This window comes from Polyodon spathula, chromosome 9 (genome assembly GCF_017654505.1).
Source record: "Polyodon spathula isolate WHYD16114869_AA chromosome 9, ASM1765450v1, whole genome shotgun sequence".
NCBI lineage: Eukaryota > Metazoa > Chordata > Actinopteri > Acipenseriformes > Polyodontidae > Polyodon > Polyodon spathula.
This window is the reverse complement of record NC_054542.1, coordinates 36,469,414-36,486,169: the sequence shown is the minus strand read 5'-3', so window position 1 is coordinate 36,486,169 and position 16,756 is coordinate 36,469,414. Positions and strand designations below refer to the sequence as shown.

The following is a 16,756-nucleotide window of genomic DNA, read 5'->3' as shown; positions in this document are numbered from 1 at the left end:
TTCTATCCATTGGAAAAACAAACTTAACTTTGAAGATTCAGCTATTGAACCCACATGCTGACACCGTTTTCCAGTAAGATGATATGAAGTGTAAGATGTAAGGTTTGGCTTGCACTGCTGAAGCTAAATGTAACTGCATTTTTTAAAATTATGTAAGGCATTATCACATTTCATTATCTGTCTAAAAAAAGAATAATTAATGTTACAGAAAAATTTTATCAGATTACAGTAATGCATCACTCCCCAACACCGATGCTGAATAATATTCATTTTAAAACAATCCATTAATCAAATGGAAATTTGGGACATTAAAGAGGCCTCAAAGTAAGTCTCAGCATTTGTCAAAAATGACAGGGATGCAGCACTAACTATTTTCATAAGATGCTACTGATAACAGGATCAACACAAGAATATATATATATATTTCTATATATATATATACTATATATATCTATATATATATATATATATATATATATTAAAATGCAAACTTAAAAACTACTGTGAGGTTCTGTTGTGATAGCTTGGGGTAATAATGGCGGTGTATAATTTCATATCACTCGTGATTCATCAACCTTTGCACAAAAACAAACTTTCTAGAAGATGCCATGTAATTAATGAATTAATGAATTATTTAAACTAATAAAAAATATGGGTTGTAGTGTAACAACAGGAAAGCATAATCAATCAGACTGCAGAGTCCCTATCATCTGATCCCAAACCGCTGAACTCCAGGTTATCTGAACCAGGGATAACCCTCACCCTAACTCTGACTGATTCAGCAACTACTTCCAGGCAGTTTTTTCATGAGCCAGAGTATTCCCCTCAGGCAGTATTGTGCATGGTAATTAAAAAACGTAAATTAATGGTGAAAATTTGTCAATAAGTTGGCTTGGGGGGCATTGATTCAGCAGAATCCAGTAATACAAAATGGCCATATGCTTAATGGTTTAGGGCAGCTGTTGACAGTGTTACTACATTAGTGGGTTTTTTTGTTTTGTTTTTATTGTAATTCAACATAGTTTACACCCCCCCCCCCTCCTCTTATCTCTCTATCTTCAGTCCTCTGGAATCTACCACACTTTTTCCCTTCTCCTCAGCCAAGAACCTTGGAGTAACCCTGGACCCGTGCCTCTGCAACTCCCAGCACATCTCCACTCTAGCACGCACCTGACGATTCTTCATGAGCAACATACAAATAATCTGACCATTCTTCACCAACTACTCCACTCAAGTCCTTGTGCAGGCCCTGGTACTCTCCCGCCTAGACTCCCCCTGCATCCGCCACTCGTCTGCTCCAGCTCATCCAGAACTCCGCTGCTCATCTGGTGTTCTCTCTGCCTTGCTTCTCCCATGCTACTCCGCTGCTCCGCTAACTCCAATGGCTCCCGATCACCGCTCACATCCAGTTTACGATTCTTGTACTCCCCTACCAATGCCTTGACCTGACTACATCCAGCTACCTCCAGACCCTTATCTCTCCCTACACCCTCACTCAACCTCTCCTCTCTGCCTGCACTAGAAGACTGACTGTACTTTCTCTACACTCATCTGCCTTGAGAGCCTGCTCCTGCTCCTTCTCCACCTTCGCCCTGCAGTGGTGGAACGACGTTCCCACGGATGTCAGGATTGCCCAGTCCTTGACCACTTTCCGGCGCCTCATCAAGACACACCTACTCAGACAATATCTGCTCCCTATTTTACTGTATTTAATTCTGCACTTAACCCAATCTGTAGTCTAAGAAATAAATAATAATAAATAATAATAATTATGACTAAAATTATATACACATGTTCAGAAACATCATATGCATGACTGTGATTTTATTTTCAGTTATGAAACATATACAGTTGTAGTTACATGAACAGTGAGAACCATTCCAGCAAATGCTTTTTAATCGACGTACACAACGACCCCTTATATACTGTCAGGGTTAGCGATTGCAACCGCTTCTCCTCCAATCCGTGGTTGCCACATCGCTTCCCTTCCGGGTGGATGACTTGGTGTACCGTAGCTCCACCCCCTTTCTAGTCAGCCGACTTCCACTTAACCCTGGGAATGAATTGCCGGGCCATCCAGTCCAGGGCTGTTTCCTTTACACAGCGCCCTCACAGGTTGGGAAGGAGATTTATCACCAAGAATCATTCTGTCTCTGTCAGAAGGGCATAGCAACTAAACACTAATACCATGTTTACATGAACCACATAACCTGGGAATGTGCTCGAGTTGTCCCCCCCTCCCCCACACCTCCGTTTCCATGTTTTTAAATTACTTGAGTTGGCACCCAATTCGGACAGGAGCCCAGATTCTCTGGTCTGATTTTACTCTTCTAGCTGGCCTGAATTCAGACTGGGAGGAAATTACATCACTAAATGTCAATCAAAAATGTTGTAGGGACCGGGATCATACCATATAATGGGACATTTTGGCCGATATTAAATTCGGGCGGATTTGCTACCGTGGGGGATTGATGGTTTTTCACTTAGAACGGTGACAAAGAAAAATGAAACAAAGTTTAGCATTTATACTTTTAATTCCAAAAAGAGTCAAATAAGTGTTTTCTTAATGAAAGCTGTGTGCTAGTATCTCATTTATAGTAACTATACTAGCATCTACAACTAGCACTGGTAAAATCAGCTCCATTTTATACGATGCAGAACAAATTTATTTTAACATTTAGTTTTGTTTATGGACTTTGAGATACCTGCATGGTGGGTATCTTTAGTAATATTTACAACTTATCGACGATAACAATCAACCATTTGTTCTAGAAGTCTGGCATAAACCATTTTGGCTGTTATTTAATTAAACCCTTAAATATAATAAATAATAATAATAATAAATAATATAAAATATATTCTACAAATGCGGTGGCTTTTGGATCTGAAAATATCTTGGAAATGAAACTCACCATTCATTAAGAAAAAGTTGTGTAATGCATTTGTATCTTTGTTATACAACTAATTTTAGAGCTTAATGAATTTCAGTTATTTTAATATTTTTAATCAAATACTGGTTAAGCTGCTCTTTTGTCAGTGGTATTACTCATACCTAAAATGCAAATATTGGTTAACCACAATCTTAGTTGTTAATTTTTTTTACTCAGCATGTTTAGGAAAGGAATGTCTTCTAACAATACTAAAATAAGATTTTTATATTTATTTATTTATTTTTTTAAAAGTAAGTGTAAAATTGCATTGCATGCTACATATCGATTTGCGCTGGCCCATTTTTCCTCTAACTTAAACAATAATTGAATATGTTTCATCAAACTTGCAAAAGTATGTCCTTAACATGTTGTCTTTCAAATAATGTTACAAGTAGGCATGTTGAAAAGATGAATATTTAGGTTGTGGTATTCTTGTTACCAGAACATCAATCCTCCGTGCAGTAACACCACTGACACAATGTAACACAAGTGACATGACACATTGTTATATTAACAAACTTCATTAATTTTTGAACTGTTAAGAACTATGTCACATTTTGAAAGCTGACATTAGTATAAAATACTTTGAAAAGGATCAATTAAGATGCTTTATTCTAACAATTTAATTGTTTAAAATATTTTGAATACCTTTTCTAAAGGAACAATTGTGCCTGTATCTTTTTTGTTTCTCTGCTGCACTTAATTTTGCCATATCTGACAAGTCATATGATAAGATATGGTTATGATATTGCAATACAGTAATGCAAATATATAATATATAACAGAACCATCTGGCCAACTCCTCCCATGCTGGACTTTCTTCTATCCTCATTCTTCTCGATCTTTCCTCTGCTTTTGACACTATCGACCACACCATCCTCCTCTCCACGCTCTCTAGACTTGGCACCTCTGCCGTTGCCTTCAATAACCTCACTAGCCCCCCCCCCCCCCCCCGACTGTTGGTGTCACCCAGGGCTCAGTCCTCGGACCCTTACTATTCTCCCTGTACACCTCACCCCTAGAAGCTATAATTTCCTGTGACAAAGTGCCCGCCCCTGTGTATATTATCTGTTATGTGTTGCATGTGGTGTGTTTAAATGTTGGTGTATAGACATTGGTACACGGGATATAAACGGGTCCGTGTAACACGAGTGTTTAAAATGTATATGTGTATTTAGGCAAGAGGATTGCACAGCACTTCACGTGCAAGTAAAAAGTAATAATACGTGAGCACGGGGAATTGCACTTTATTAATTCACGTGCTGGGATGCAAGTGAATAATTAATTAGTAATTGAATCCCAGCACAACAGTATATATAGATGCACGTTTTCACATACTCGCGGTTGGGTGCTCGGTGAGTGGAGAACGGAAGAGAGAGGAGAAATTATTTACAATTGCTATTGCGTGCTGGTGGGACCAGCACGATACTTGTTAATTTAACAACTCACCGTGTTTGTCAGTGTGTCTGTCCGTGCAGCGTTTTGTTAAGTTTAGTCCGTTTTTGTTTGTCTATTTATTTTGGCGTAGAGTGCCGTATCCTGTGTTTTCGTGTTTGTTAAACCTGTTTTATTTTTCAATAAACCGGCGCCAGCAAGCGCCACCATCATTTCATCTCATCTGTCCTGTCTGCCTATTTCATTCCTCCTCCTGGTTCTGACGCCGCCCACTTCGGCCGTCTCTGTGACATTTCCTCATTTAACTTCCCCCACCATTTCTTTGTTAATGACACCCAGATTTTCTTTTCATTCCCCTCTTTTATCCCTGACCTGGCCGCCTGTATATCAGCCTTTCTGGTCGCTATCCAATCCTGGATGGGATGCCGTTACCTCCTCACCAACCCATCAAAAACTGAAATCCTTTTCTTCTCCTCCCCACCTCCACCACCCTGCCCCACCATTTCATCCCCCCCCTTGTTCCATTCATTCCAACCCTCTCTGCTCGTAACCTTGGGGTCATATTCAATTCCATCCTCTCCCTTTCTGACCATATCTTGGCTATAACACGCACTTGCCGTTTTCACCTATTCAACATCGGCAAAATATGCCCCTCCTTCTCCGCTACCAAACTCCTGGTCCGCTCTCTCATTTTCACCCAGCTTGATTATTGTAACTCCTTCCTCCTGGGTCTCCCCTCCTACGTCTTTACACCACTTCAACAAATTCAAAATGCTGCTGCCCATATTATATTTAACCTCCACCACTCTTTCCACACTTCCCCTCTTCTTCCAGCTACACTGGCTCCGTTTACCACCATTGCCTGTTCAAATTCCTTAAACTAGTATATAAATCTCTTCATGGCCTTGCCCTTATCTGGCTGTACTAATTTCCTATTATATTTCTCCTCGTCCCTTACGCTCCCAATCCCTACTGTCCCTCTATGTCCCACCCTCACCCTGTGCCCAATCCCATTTCCGTTCCTTCTCTCTTCTTGCTCCCCTTCATTGGAATAAACTCTCACTCATCATAATAATCTTACCCAATAATCTAACCCTCTTTCTTCACCAACTGTTTCAGATTATACAAATTCTAAAAACTTGTAAAGTGTCTTGGCTAAAGGTGCTATAATAATTGCTAAATAAATAAATAAAACAAATAAATACTTTTTATGTTGAACATTTGTTTAGGAGCTGGAGAATATCTAAAAAGACACAAATAGTCAGTGATGTTCCCCATTGTCAGTGGTGTTACCAACAAGACCGGTAACACCACTGACAAATTCGAGGAATGAGAGATTTTCCAAGATGGAGACCATAGCCTCCCAGAAAAGAAGTTCATCCCTTTGCGTACCAGTTAAGTATTAAGCGTATTTGATATTTTTTGCTGAAATTACTTTTTCCCACCAATAAAAGGAAGTAACACCACTGATGCTTTCAAGTGTGACACACAAAATAACCATATATTTAATCAAATTTTTGGAAAAGTGCAAGGGTGCGCTCACTCACCATGTGCTCATCGCCCAAGCGATGACCTTTTGCAACAGGAAGGACTTCTTGAGGCCTTTTTATTTCATTGTAATGGAGAGTTTTCATTGTGGTAACACCATTGACGTTAAACTGAGTGATAAAATTTAATGAAACATATTTAAATAATTATTGAAGACTACTACCTCTCCACGTATCTAAACACATATTTAAATACACCTGTTTACAACCAAGCTTTAAAAACTATCAAAATAAATTTTTTGGGACTAGAAAAATGTCATAGCACCTCTGCTCATAATATGAGTGACGGGCCAATTTTCATGCTCGCACTGACTTTGAAATGTAAAATAAATTAAACTTTTGCAGCTAAAAGAGTAGAAAATAATGTGAATATTCATAAAGACCTTAATTAAACTAAGTATTTTAGTATTATGTGATTATTTGCCATTTTTATCTGAATTTAATTACTATAAAAGTGAGTGACAACATTTGCCACCGCCTTTGTAGAATAACTCAATAATAATAATAATAATAATAATAATAATAATAATAATAATAATAATAATAACATAAAAAATGCTTAAAATAAAAAAAGAATGGTCCTACTGCAGTAGCAGTTTACAGTGCCTCTGGGTTTCTGATCACATCCAATCAATTCCAGATTTTAACCCTTTGATGGAAATGTTCGGTCTACTTTTTATGTTTTTAAGCAAACTGGCTTGATCACTACCAGTCTCATATCCACTTTGACATTGGAGTTCATACGATGACTCCTGCTGCTTCATATGGCCTTGGCTGGGCATTGCCATCACAATCACCGCTTGCAGTTTCAGGGTTGCGTAGCTGTCGTTCCTCCAGAGCGGACTCTCTCCTCCTGAGTGTACGCAGCTCCCTCTGAAGCAGGGAATTGCAGTCACCCCAATCCATCTCCACCGGATGTTTTTATGCGATCGGTCAAGACACGCCCACCTGCTGATTGAGGACCAGCACAGCCAATCACTTTCTGCCCTTCCCCTCAATCAAATCTAGCAGGCAGCAAGTCTCAATCGACTAAAACAATTAAAAAAAAATAAAAAAAAAACAATAAAACAATAATTTAAATCACACAAATCAACTCCAAAAATGACACGAAATAAACCCATTTCCACATACAAATTACATCAACACTAATACCCCATTGTGCAGGGCACACACACACACATATATGTATCATGCAAATTTATATTGGTAAAATTTTATAAGAGCATCTCCTCTGAATATTTTAATTATGTATCTATTATAAACACTGCAAAGCTTGAGTGGTAAAAAATATATTGTTGGGTGAGGTCACAAACAAGCTTTAAAGATAATACTGACAGCGTGTGGTTTTCTCATCACTATAAAGAGCCCCATAAAGCAAACCCAGTGAGAGCAGATACTAAATTATTGTAAAATAATGATGTCTTACAACACACAGATATGTGTGTGTGGGAGAAGTCATACAGTCTTTGAAATAAGAAAACTTTTCGTCAAGTTTTTAATTGGATAAACTGCGCATCAGTAACACCTTTTGGTAGAAATAATAAAACTAAAGTCAACTATACATCTTATAGGCATTCACTTTTCCTCATTATTTTGATAGGTACAGAAATACATTTTCATTCAGTACATTCTTCTCTGTATTTAACCTTGATCATGTATACATTTTGAGCAACAAACAAACTTAAGACTAAATGGCTAGTTTCAAGTTTGCTAGCAAGAGGCTATACACAGGAAGTGGTGAAATGAGCTTCACTCTCTAATGTGCAAGCAGAAGGCTAACAGAGTAATACCCCCCCCCCCCCGACACACACACACACTGACAAACCACAAACACACACACTCACACAGTAATTTGCTGTGTGAACAAAAGCAATTCATTTGCTTGTTCGTGTTCATTGCTTAACACATTAGAGAATTCTGCTGGGAAGATATGGCTTTTGACTTGACTCGAAAACTGTTTGCGTGATACAGTGAGAGCAGAGCTATACATTGTTTGAACCTCCTATACTAAAAACCAGTTATAATTGGCCAAATATTATTAGTCTGCAAACAGAAACCTAGTATGTCCAAAGTAATAATTGTGATTTACAAATAAATACCTATATTATTATTATATAATAGAGTGGATAAGTATGATGTCCAATTTAATTTGGAGAGCAAAATTGCTTCAGATCAGACCAGTGCTGCATCACTTTCAATTAAAGGGTTATTTTCTTTTTTAAATCTAAACTATTCCTGTTGCGTATTTTCATATACAGCTCCTAAGTTTGGAGGGACCAACCTCCATATATCACAAAAATATGATCCTTGAGAGCAGGGCGGAGAAAATTACAGAATTAACAGAACACCATTCATCTTCAAGACTAAGTAATGTACTATATCACTGAAACACAAATCAGTTTTAAAGCAACTATCATATGACAAGCAAATTGGTTATTATTATTAGGTAATATTAGCCATATATAGTTTTTTTTTTTTTTTAAGTCCACAGTCAAAGTTTATGTTAGAGCTTAAAAAATGAAGTAACATGGTAAAGGCGTGAGGAGGGATATAATAAGAGTGCCGGGTAGACTGGATTTATTCATTTCAAAATACCGGTCTGTTGTTAGCTGTGCTGTTAGTTTCTGCTCCTTTCATTTTCATTTGGGTGTTGGTTTTGTGAAGTGAAATATACTGAACTGCACGTGATTTTGAAAAGTGATTCAATCAATTTCATAAATTAATTAAGGGACAATGATAGGCACCAAGTGTGCACCAATTTTTGCCAAGAGCAGAAACTGCTTCTGGAGGCAATGAATCTCTCTGATGAATCTGGCCAGAAGAGTGCGAAAAAACCAAACACAGTATTTAAAAAAAAAAAAAAAACTAAATGAAAGAAAACGGTTATCCAGAATAAACTACAATTAACTTTGACACAAAAAAGGTATCTCTGACACAGATTGTTCTAAATGAACTGGGATGGATAAAAAAATAAACAGAATAAAGACACAAAGAAACATACCAAAGAAAATTAAGGGAACAAAAAAATCCATAACACAAGTTAAAGTATCAAAGTGAAATAATTAAGCTGACAAATGGTTTTTGATTCAAAAACACTTTATATACAAGAAAAGTATACCTCCAATACAATCATATAAGCACGAGATTCAAACTGACTCAGTTCAGCTCAGCTACTTTTGTAAGCAATTGTTGACTCCCCTACAACCCGACTGATTTCTGTCCAATAATCGAGGTAGCCGTTCTCTCATCACACACTGAGAGCCTACCACATACTTCCTGTGAGAAAGGGGATGGTGATCTCTGACTTTATGGTTCACCGCATGCTACATTGAGCAGTGCATCCATCTTGTTTTTTAAAATAACTTGCCACCCCCCCCAACACACACACTAATGCACCTTCCCACTGTCTCAGGGTCAGCTACATGTAATGTGAGGATTCTAAACCTGGACTATAAAAGCACATTCACACACAATTTAAACATAATGATTAAAAACAACGTAACTATAAAAGATACACACATACACATAATGTCAAATGTATAATTCACTGGGCGTCTGCGTGGGCTTTGAGTGAAGTTAGGATAGGGTGAAATTGATCTTGGGGAAGTGATTATGTAACTTTGGTGTTAGGAAAAGTAGATAGATGATGAGCCTGAACTCTCATGTCTCGCCGGGTCAGGCGGCACCCTCTTGCCGCTGGGTGGTTTGGAGAGCAAGAGATGGGGGACAGGAGATAACACAAAACAAACTCAGGCAGCTAGGCTGGCAGCTGGGTGGCGTGGAGAGTGAGAGACAGGGGAGAGGAGATAATACAAAACAAACTCAGGCAGCTAGGCTGGCAGCTGGGCGGCGTGAAGAGTTTAGGAAAAGAAGTCTTGGGTCCGTTTAGGAGAGACGAAGAAGACAACCCCCCCCCCCCCCCCCCCCAAGACAGCGGCCCGTCCCAGCGGATGGATGTACTAGCATACTGCAGAGAGAGCCGAATAGGTACTTAACCTGAAAGGGAATGAGAAAAGATTAGATAGCCGGGTCGAAGCTCATGGAGGCAAGCGCAGGAGTTGCAAAAGGATAGGATGTGGCTGGGGGTCCCCTATGACCTGGCAAGGAACTGTCAGGTGGCAGTGGATACTGAGGAGGCCGACCCAGACAGCTGGGAGAGTGATATTCACTCCCCCCCACCCCCCAGAGGTAGCCCTTGTGCGTTTAGTGCGGTATAGAAAGGAGAGGAGGAAGGGGAGGAGGATCCAAAAACAAACACAGACAGAGAGCGGAAGAAGAATTGCGTAGAAATAGGAAATGGGGAGAGATTGGCATGCGAGGCAGCCAATCAGAATTGCGAAGCAGAGCTGTCTGTGTCTGAGTCAGACACATGCAGCGCTGTTACCGTGTTATTGGTAGGGAGCGCTGAGCCTGAAATAGGACATGATTATTTCCCCACCCGGAAGTGATTGGGCGGCCAATCTCCCGCCCTTTACTGTAACTGCTGCAATAGCCTGAACATACCTGGAACAGAAAGAAACACTGAATGCATATATGCACATATTCAAACTGAACATATCTTTAGGTGGTTTGTAATTTTCTAAATAATGTGTGAAAGGAAGGGTGTGGTTACTTAATTAAAGGGAGGATTGCGCCTATGCGAAGATACTGCTTTTCAAATGTATACAATCTGAGACCAGGATGTTACATCTGCAAGGGAGACTTTTGTCTCCAGGTACAGTAGTTATGCCTTGTGTCTTTAGCTGTTAGAGTTTTGGTATTTCCTTGTTTTAAATACTGGATTTGAAGAGGTATGACTGAGCACTCATTCTGATTCCGGCTGCGGTCACTGTGGACTCTTTATGACATGCGTTTATCCAAACTGTACTGTGTTGAGTTACTCTGGTTCTGTCTTATGTGTCTGGCTTTGGTTGTTCTTGGCATTTCAAATGACTCATATATAATTTCAAACACTGATAACTGTTTTAAAATATATAAAACTGGGTGATTGATAATGTTAATTCAAATACAGTAAATAAATAAATAAATAAACCCAAAATTAAACAAGGTGATGGATTAGAAGTCACTTAACAGTTAGTTTTGACATGTTTGGTACAGATTCCCCACAGCAGTGTGTGTTTTATTACTTAATTCCACTTTACTGTAACTACTTAACGATTTTTATTACAGTGTAATTCCATTAATAAAAACAGGTGTATTTAAAAAAACAAACAAACAAAAAAAAAACAAGAAATGTCAAGTCATTACACACCCAGACATAAGAAACATAAGCCCATACCCAAAAACCAGAACACATGGTAGGCAGTTAAAAAAAGAAACAAAAAGCACACCACTACAATGGTATAGAATTCAAGTGTTACTGAGGAATCCCCAAAGAGCAGGGGGAAGTTCATAGTCATACTGTTCCAGTAGCTCGCTTGAAAAGAGCCAGAATGTATAGTGTAGTAGAGTAAGGTACAGAGAATACGGAGAAAAGAAGGAATAAAGTAAAAATGGGAGAATCTGGTCCCGTATGTACTGCAGAACCAATGGCAGTATAACAAGGCTAGTTTACCTGATTTCTAGGGTTATTTCTCTGGTTACCTTCTCTGTGTTGTAATCTATAGAATGAAAAAAAAAAGTATTTATTATTTATTATCACCAAATGGCATCGAAATACACACTTCAGAAAGTGCCGTTCGCTTCCACAATGCCTGCACGCAAATATTTTAAATATACAACATGTAAACATAAAACTAATTCAGTGGTGTTGATAACTCCCCACAAAATATAAATACAAGAAATATCTGGCAAGATAGAAAACGCACCCACAGCCAATATATATTCTGGTCCCTTTCCTCGCTCAGTTCGAGGGAACCACTACATCCGGTGGCCATGGACTATTTTTCCAAATGGCTAGAAGCCTGCACCATCCCTGATCAAGAGACGGGGACTGTGGCAGAAGCCCTGCTGGAGCGGTTAGTTTGTCGGTTCGTGGTGCCAAAGGAGATGCAGTTAGACAAGTGGTGCAATTTTCAGTCCAGGGTCTTTTCATAGATGTGTCAACGCCTGGTAAGCCATAAGACCTGCATCACCGACAACCAGCGAGATTGGGATGTCCAGCTGCCCTTGGTTCACTGTACTCCCATTTTACTAATGCTGTGCCAGGAGTTCGGGACCCCGACTAAGCTATTAATGCTGTTAATGCCTATCGCTTTGCCCGTGACCAGCCGCAGGCTGCGGACATTCACCAGAAAAGGCACTATGACACCTGGGTGAGGGGTCGGCACTTTTGTGCAGGGAACTGTACTAGGTATATACCCCAGTCGGAAGCAGGTCTAAAACTGAAACTGGGACCAGAAGGTGGGACTCCACCACAATCGACTGGCTCCATACCGGGGGTGGGGAACTGTCCAGACCACAGACGGGGCTGAGTACCTGGTGGGGGGGCTGAGTAATGGTGCGTAGAGACTAGCTGCACCATTATCATGGATGGGGTTAGTTAACTGCATGCACACAGCAGAAAATCAGGACTAGGAGCTTGCAAATTAGCCCGTGAATCACCCTTGGACTGCCCTGTGATTGCTTCCGGGTAGCATGTGTGGGAGTTAAGAAATATATAATAAGCTGGAGCTTGCAACAGTTGCAAGCCTGTTTATCATAGACTTACATTGGTGCAATCTTGCATTAGCGGTACATTGGTGCGTTATTGCACCAGTTGGTGCTTGCTGCAGTTTGTTTCTTAGACAAAAATCTAATGAATAAAATTAATTAATTAATTAATTACTTTGTTCAGCTGATTGTAAACAGAATTAGCAAATGGCCAGTGTTATTACTTAAAATTTACTAATACAGGTAATTATTTAAGAGCAGATATTATCAGATATGATATTTATTTTTGGCACAGGATAAATAAAATACACATAGCAACGCCATCAAAATGTATTCTAAAAACGTATGTTATTGGATTTATATCTACAATTCATGTGACATTGCACAAGTAAGCTTACAATGGTGTTACTAATGATTATTAAACACATGGAGTTTGTACAAAAAAAAAAAGATTTCTTCAGTTACCTAAAAAATTTGTACTTTGACGTGATTAATCCATTAAAATTATATTGAAATGCATTCAAATGAAGAAAAGAGCATGGAATTGGATGGGATCTGGATACTAAGCAGACGCAAACATTATAATGTGTTGTAAGGATTTTGCCTTGTAGTTAGGCAATTGCTGACTTTCCACAAACTTTACACCTCTTCTTACAAGGTGCAAACCATTGTAGAAGCTAGTAACTAAGAGCTGTATAAAAGCACAGACGGGCAGAGACCTGTCATTGGCTTCAGGATGGCTGCTGCGGTACACTTCCTGATGCTACGATATTTGGCTCTTGTTGTCGAGGAGAGACAGTAACACGTTCGTAGGAGAAGGGACAAGGTGAAGAAGACCCCACATATTCAATCCCAGTGTCTCTTCGTTTGGGATGCCAGAGGACGCTGTGCTAAAGCGTTATCGTCTCACTCTGCAGGTCATCCTTGACCTCATAGCTGAACTGTGGGATGAGCTAGACCTCAGCGTCAATCTAGGGACCGCTATCCCTGCACATGTCAAAGTGCTGTGTTATCTGCACTGCTTAGCCGCTGGTTCCTTTCAGCCCACAGTTGGAATGTGGGATAGCCCAACCGCCCTTTTCCAGAGTCCTCTGACATAGTTGTTTTGCTTTGTATTTTCGTGTTCCACAAATGTCATACAGCGACTACTTTTCTCTGCAAGGGCGGCTGCTAAATAGACTAATGCGCTCATTGAATCCTAAAATATAAAGTCTCTAATGTTCTACATAGTGTTGTAGATGTATTTACAGCAGAAAAGTTAGATCTGAAAAATAATTCATTAACTTACCACAACAGCTGTTCCAGATGGCTGTTGCTTTTTCTGGCAAGTTTCTTGTCGTTTCATTATCCTAAGGTAGACTACTACAGGTATGTGAGGGCATCTAGTGGTTGAAAACGGTAATACAATCTCTTAACTCAAGTTTCATGTCCACGTATGTCTTAGTTGTTGTTTCTTTTTAATGTATAGCATTGGAACTATCAAATATTATACATATCACATATGTACAGTACTTATGTAAATAAAAGTAATAAACCTTTTAACACAACTACAAGATATTAAACAATGGTGACATCTAGAGTAAATGATCAAAGCTACTAAACCCAGTTTCTGGTTTTGTGTATATTGTGTTTTGAATGAGTGGGAAGTTTTCTAAACTCTCAAATATTATTATTTTACTTTCCTGTTAATTTTGCTTTATACAACATGTTTAATCATTGTTGACTGTACTGTTTCAAATACATGTTTTCAAATTGGGATTCCTAACAATGAATCAGTGGATCAGCTCTCAGCACACAGCTGCACAAAGAAGCAGATCTAAATTCAGCCACCATTTCAATAATAAATTAGAACAAAGCCTGTTGTTTTATTTACTTTTACAGGCACAAATACACATAAGACACTCACACGCACTGATTTTTGACACACTGAGGTTGATTTTCGCAAACTTTCCTTCTATTAATGATTTAATAGATAGCTAAAATTAAATCTGCCACCATTTACATCAATAGAAAAGACGCCAGAGACTTTTCTGCATTCCTACTGTTTGGTCTTTGCTTTCTGCATGAATGCTGCCCATTTCAGTCAATTCTAATGAGGTACATCAAGTGGAAACAAACTTGAAAATGAGGCGGATGTGATACTGACCACAGCTGAACAAACATCAGTTAATCATTTGTTTTTAAGAATAAACATCCTTATTTTCTTTTCACCTTGCAACCAGGTGGAAAATACTTTATTTCCATGGGGGTGGATGCACAGCTAATTACTTTGCTCCCACTATTAAGAGAGTCTGAATGGCTCTTTCAGATATTTGTGCTGTTAGACTTGTCTCTAGCATAGACAGTGTGACACTACAGGTTTATGTTTTGATACACAGTAGTCCAAAGGCATACAAAATAGAAATGAAAACAAAAAACAGACAGACCTTGTGATAAAAAAAAACACAACTAATATTTTATATTGTATAGAGGAAGTTGACTCTGGGGTCTGCAGTTACTTAGTAAAAACACTGCTGTGTGAGTCATGCAAGTGCCACAATCAGTGTGATAATTATCATGCTGAAGGTCAGATAAAATGAGCATGCAGCTTACTAAATCAGAAACAAGAGAGTTTTCCCAATAAATGTTCTTCACTTCATGCATTTGAAGCACCTGAGTTGTGACATTCTTTAGCTGTTATTATTCCTTCATATAAAGAGTTGGTTCTTTCAATAAAACTGCTGTTCTCTTGTCTTGTGTTGCTGCTGCAGTCATTCTGGAAAGAAAGTAATTAACACAGTGAAATAACCAACTTACTGTATCTTGTTATTGCTGCGGTTCACTAACATTGACATTGCTCTTTTATTGTTTATATCGGCACATGTATTTGCATGCTATACTGTAGATATGGTAATGTTTTTAATGTTGCTCATGACCAAGAACCTTAGACTTGAGGTTGAAAAACACTGGCCTGTAACTTTATGGAGTAAGTCATTGTAAAGTAAGCTAAGGTGCTATAATATTGAATGTTTTAAGATAATGGTTTGAAGATTAATGTATACCTCTTTATTTTTGTGCCTTTCTTCACTTGGATGTGATCTAGAGAAGAGAAAAAAATGACACATTAAATAATCACATTTGATATAAATAAGGGATTGTTATTTATACTACATAGGCTAAAGACCATAGTCCATGTATACTGACTCACGATTGGCTGTTCTGGCACGCAATGGTGGTCCACAGTGTTAACCACAACCTAAACATTAGTACACCGTTCATTTGTGGTTAACATGTCCAACTGAACTTGGACCCAGATGGGGGATGAATTTATATAGCCTATATTTCTTGGCATCTCGTCCGACAACTGCTTATGTTTGTATTATTAGAGCAGTAAAGACATGAAAGGAAATTGTAACAAAGTTAATGTACTGTACACGTAGCAGAATAACATCTTAAAACATTATTAATGCCAGAGACATTTACATGGTATTAAGATGGATCTCAATTTGGTCCTTTTTGGTATTTTAAAACATTACTCACACACAGGTTTCTTTTCTTGCACAGAAGATGACGAAAGATACAGAAAAAAATGCTATTGCAGCCAGGGATGTATACAAGCCAATATAATATTGATATGCATTGTCCTTTGTCAGGCTGTTGTTTTCTACAAAGTAAAAAAAAAGCAAATGTTTATTTCAAAACACATTTTATTTTGTAACTTAGAGATCATATTGGATATTAAAATCTTGGCATAACCAAAGGATTCGGTTATAAAAATGTTGCAGTTTTCAGTGTTAAATAGAACCAGGAACGTTACTGAAGTGACTTGAACAAAGTTGTAACTTGTTACAGCTACAAACAGTCACTCCTCAGCGACAGGTTACATTTTACAGATGTACAGCTTGAAATATTCTTTGAAGATCTAGCTGTCAAACCCACACGTTCCAGTAATGTGATATGAGAAGTGCATTCATGTGACATGTAAAGTTTGGCTTGCACTGTTGAAGCGCTTTGCTATTTGTTATGGTATGCGTTATTCATATTCTGTTTTTAAAAAATGGTGACTAAAAGTAAATGCATCATTTTATTACATAAAATCTAAGACATTATCACATTGTGTTATCTGCCTGAAAAAGGAACTGTTACTGTTACAGAAAAATGTAATCAGATTACAGTAATGCATCACTCCCCAACACTGATGCTGAATAATACCCATTTTCAAACAATCCATTAATCTAATGGAAATTTGGGACATTAACGAGGCCTTAAAGTAAATCTCAACATTTGCCAAAAATGACAGGTATATGGTACTAA

At 38.5% G+C, this 16,756-nt stretch overlaps 1 long non-coding RNA gene across 1 annotated transcript; it reads right to left on the bottom strand.

The window, feature by feature from the left end:
• Window positions 1-14,913: 14,913 nt before the first annotated feature.
• On the bottom strand, window positions 14,914-16,091 carry LOC121320498. Its single transcript, XR_005950860.1, has 3 exons — window positions 15,983-16,091; window positions 15,505-15,541; window positions 14,914-15,218 (listed from the first exon to the last, which is right to left on the bottom strand). It is a non-coding gene; the product is annotated as an uncharacterized LOC121320498 (long non-coding RNA).
• Between the last annotated feature and the right edge of the window lie 665 nt (window positions 16,092-16,756).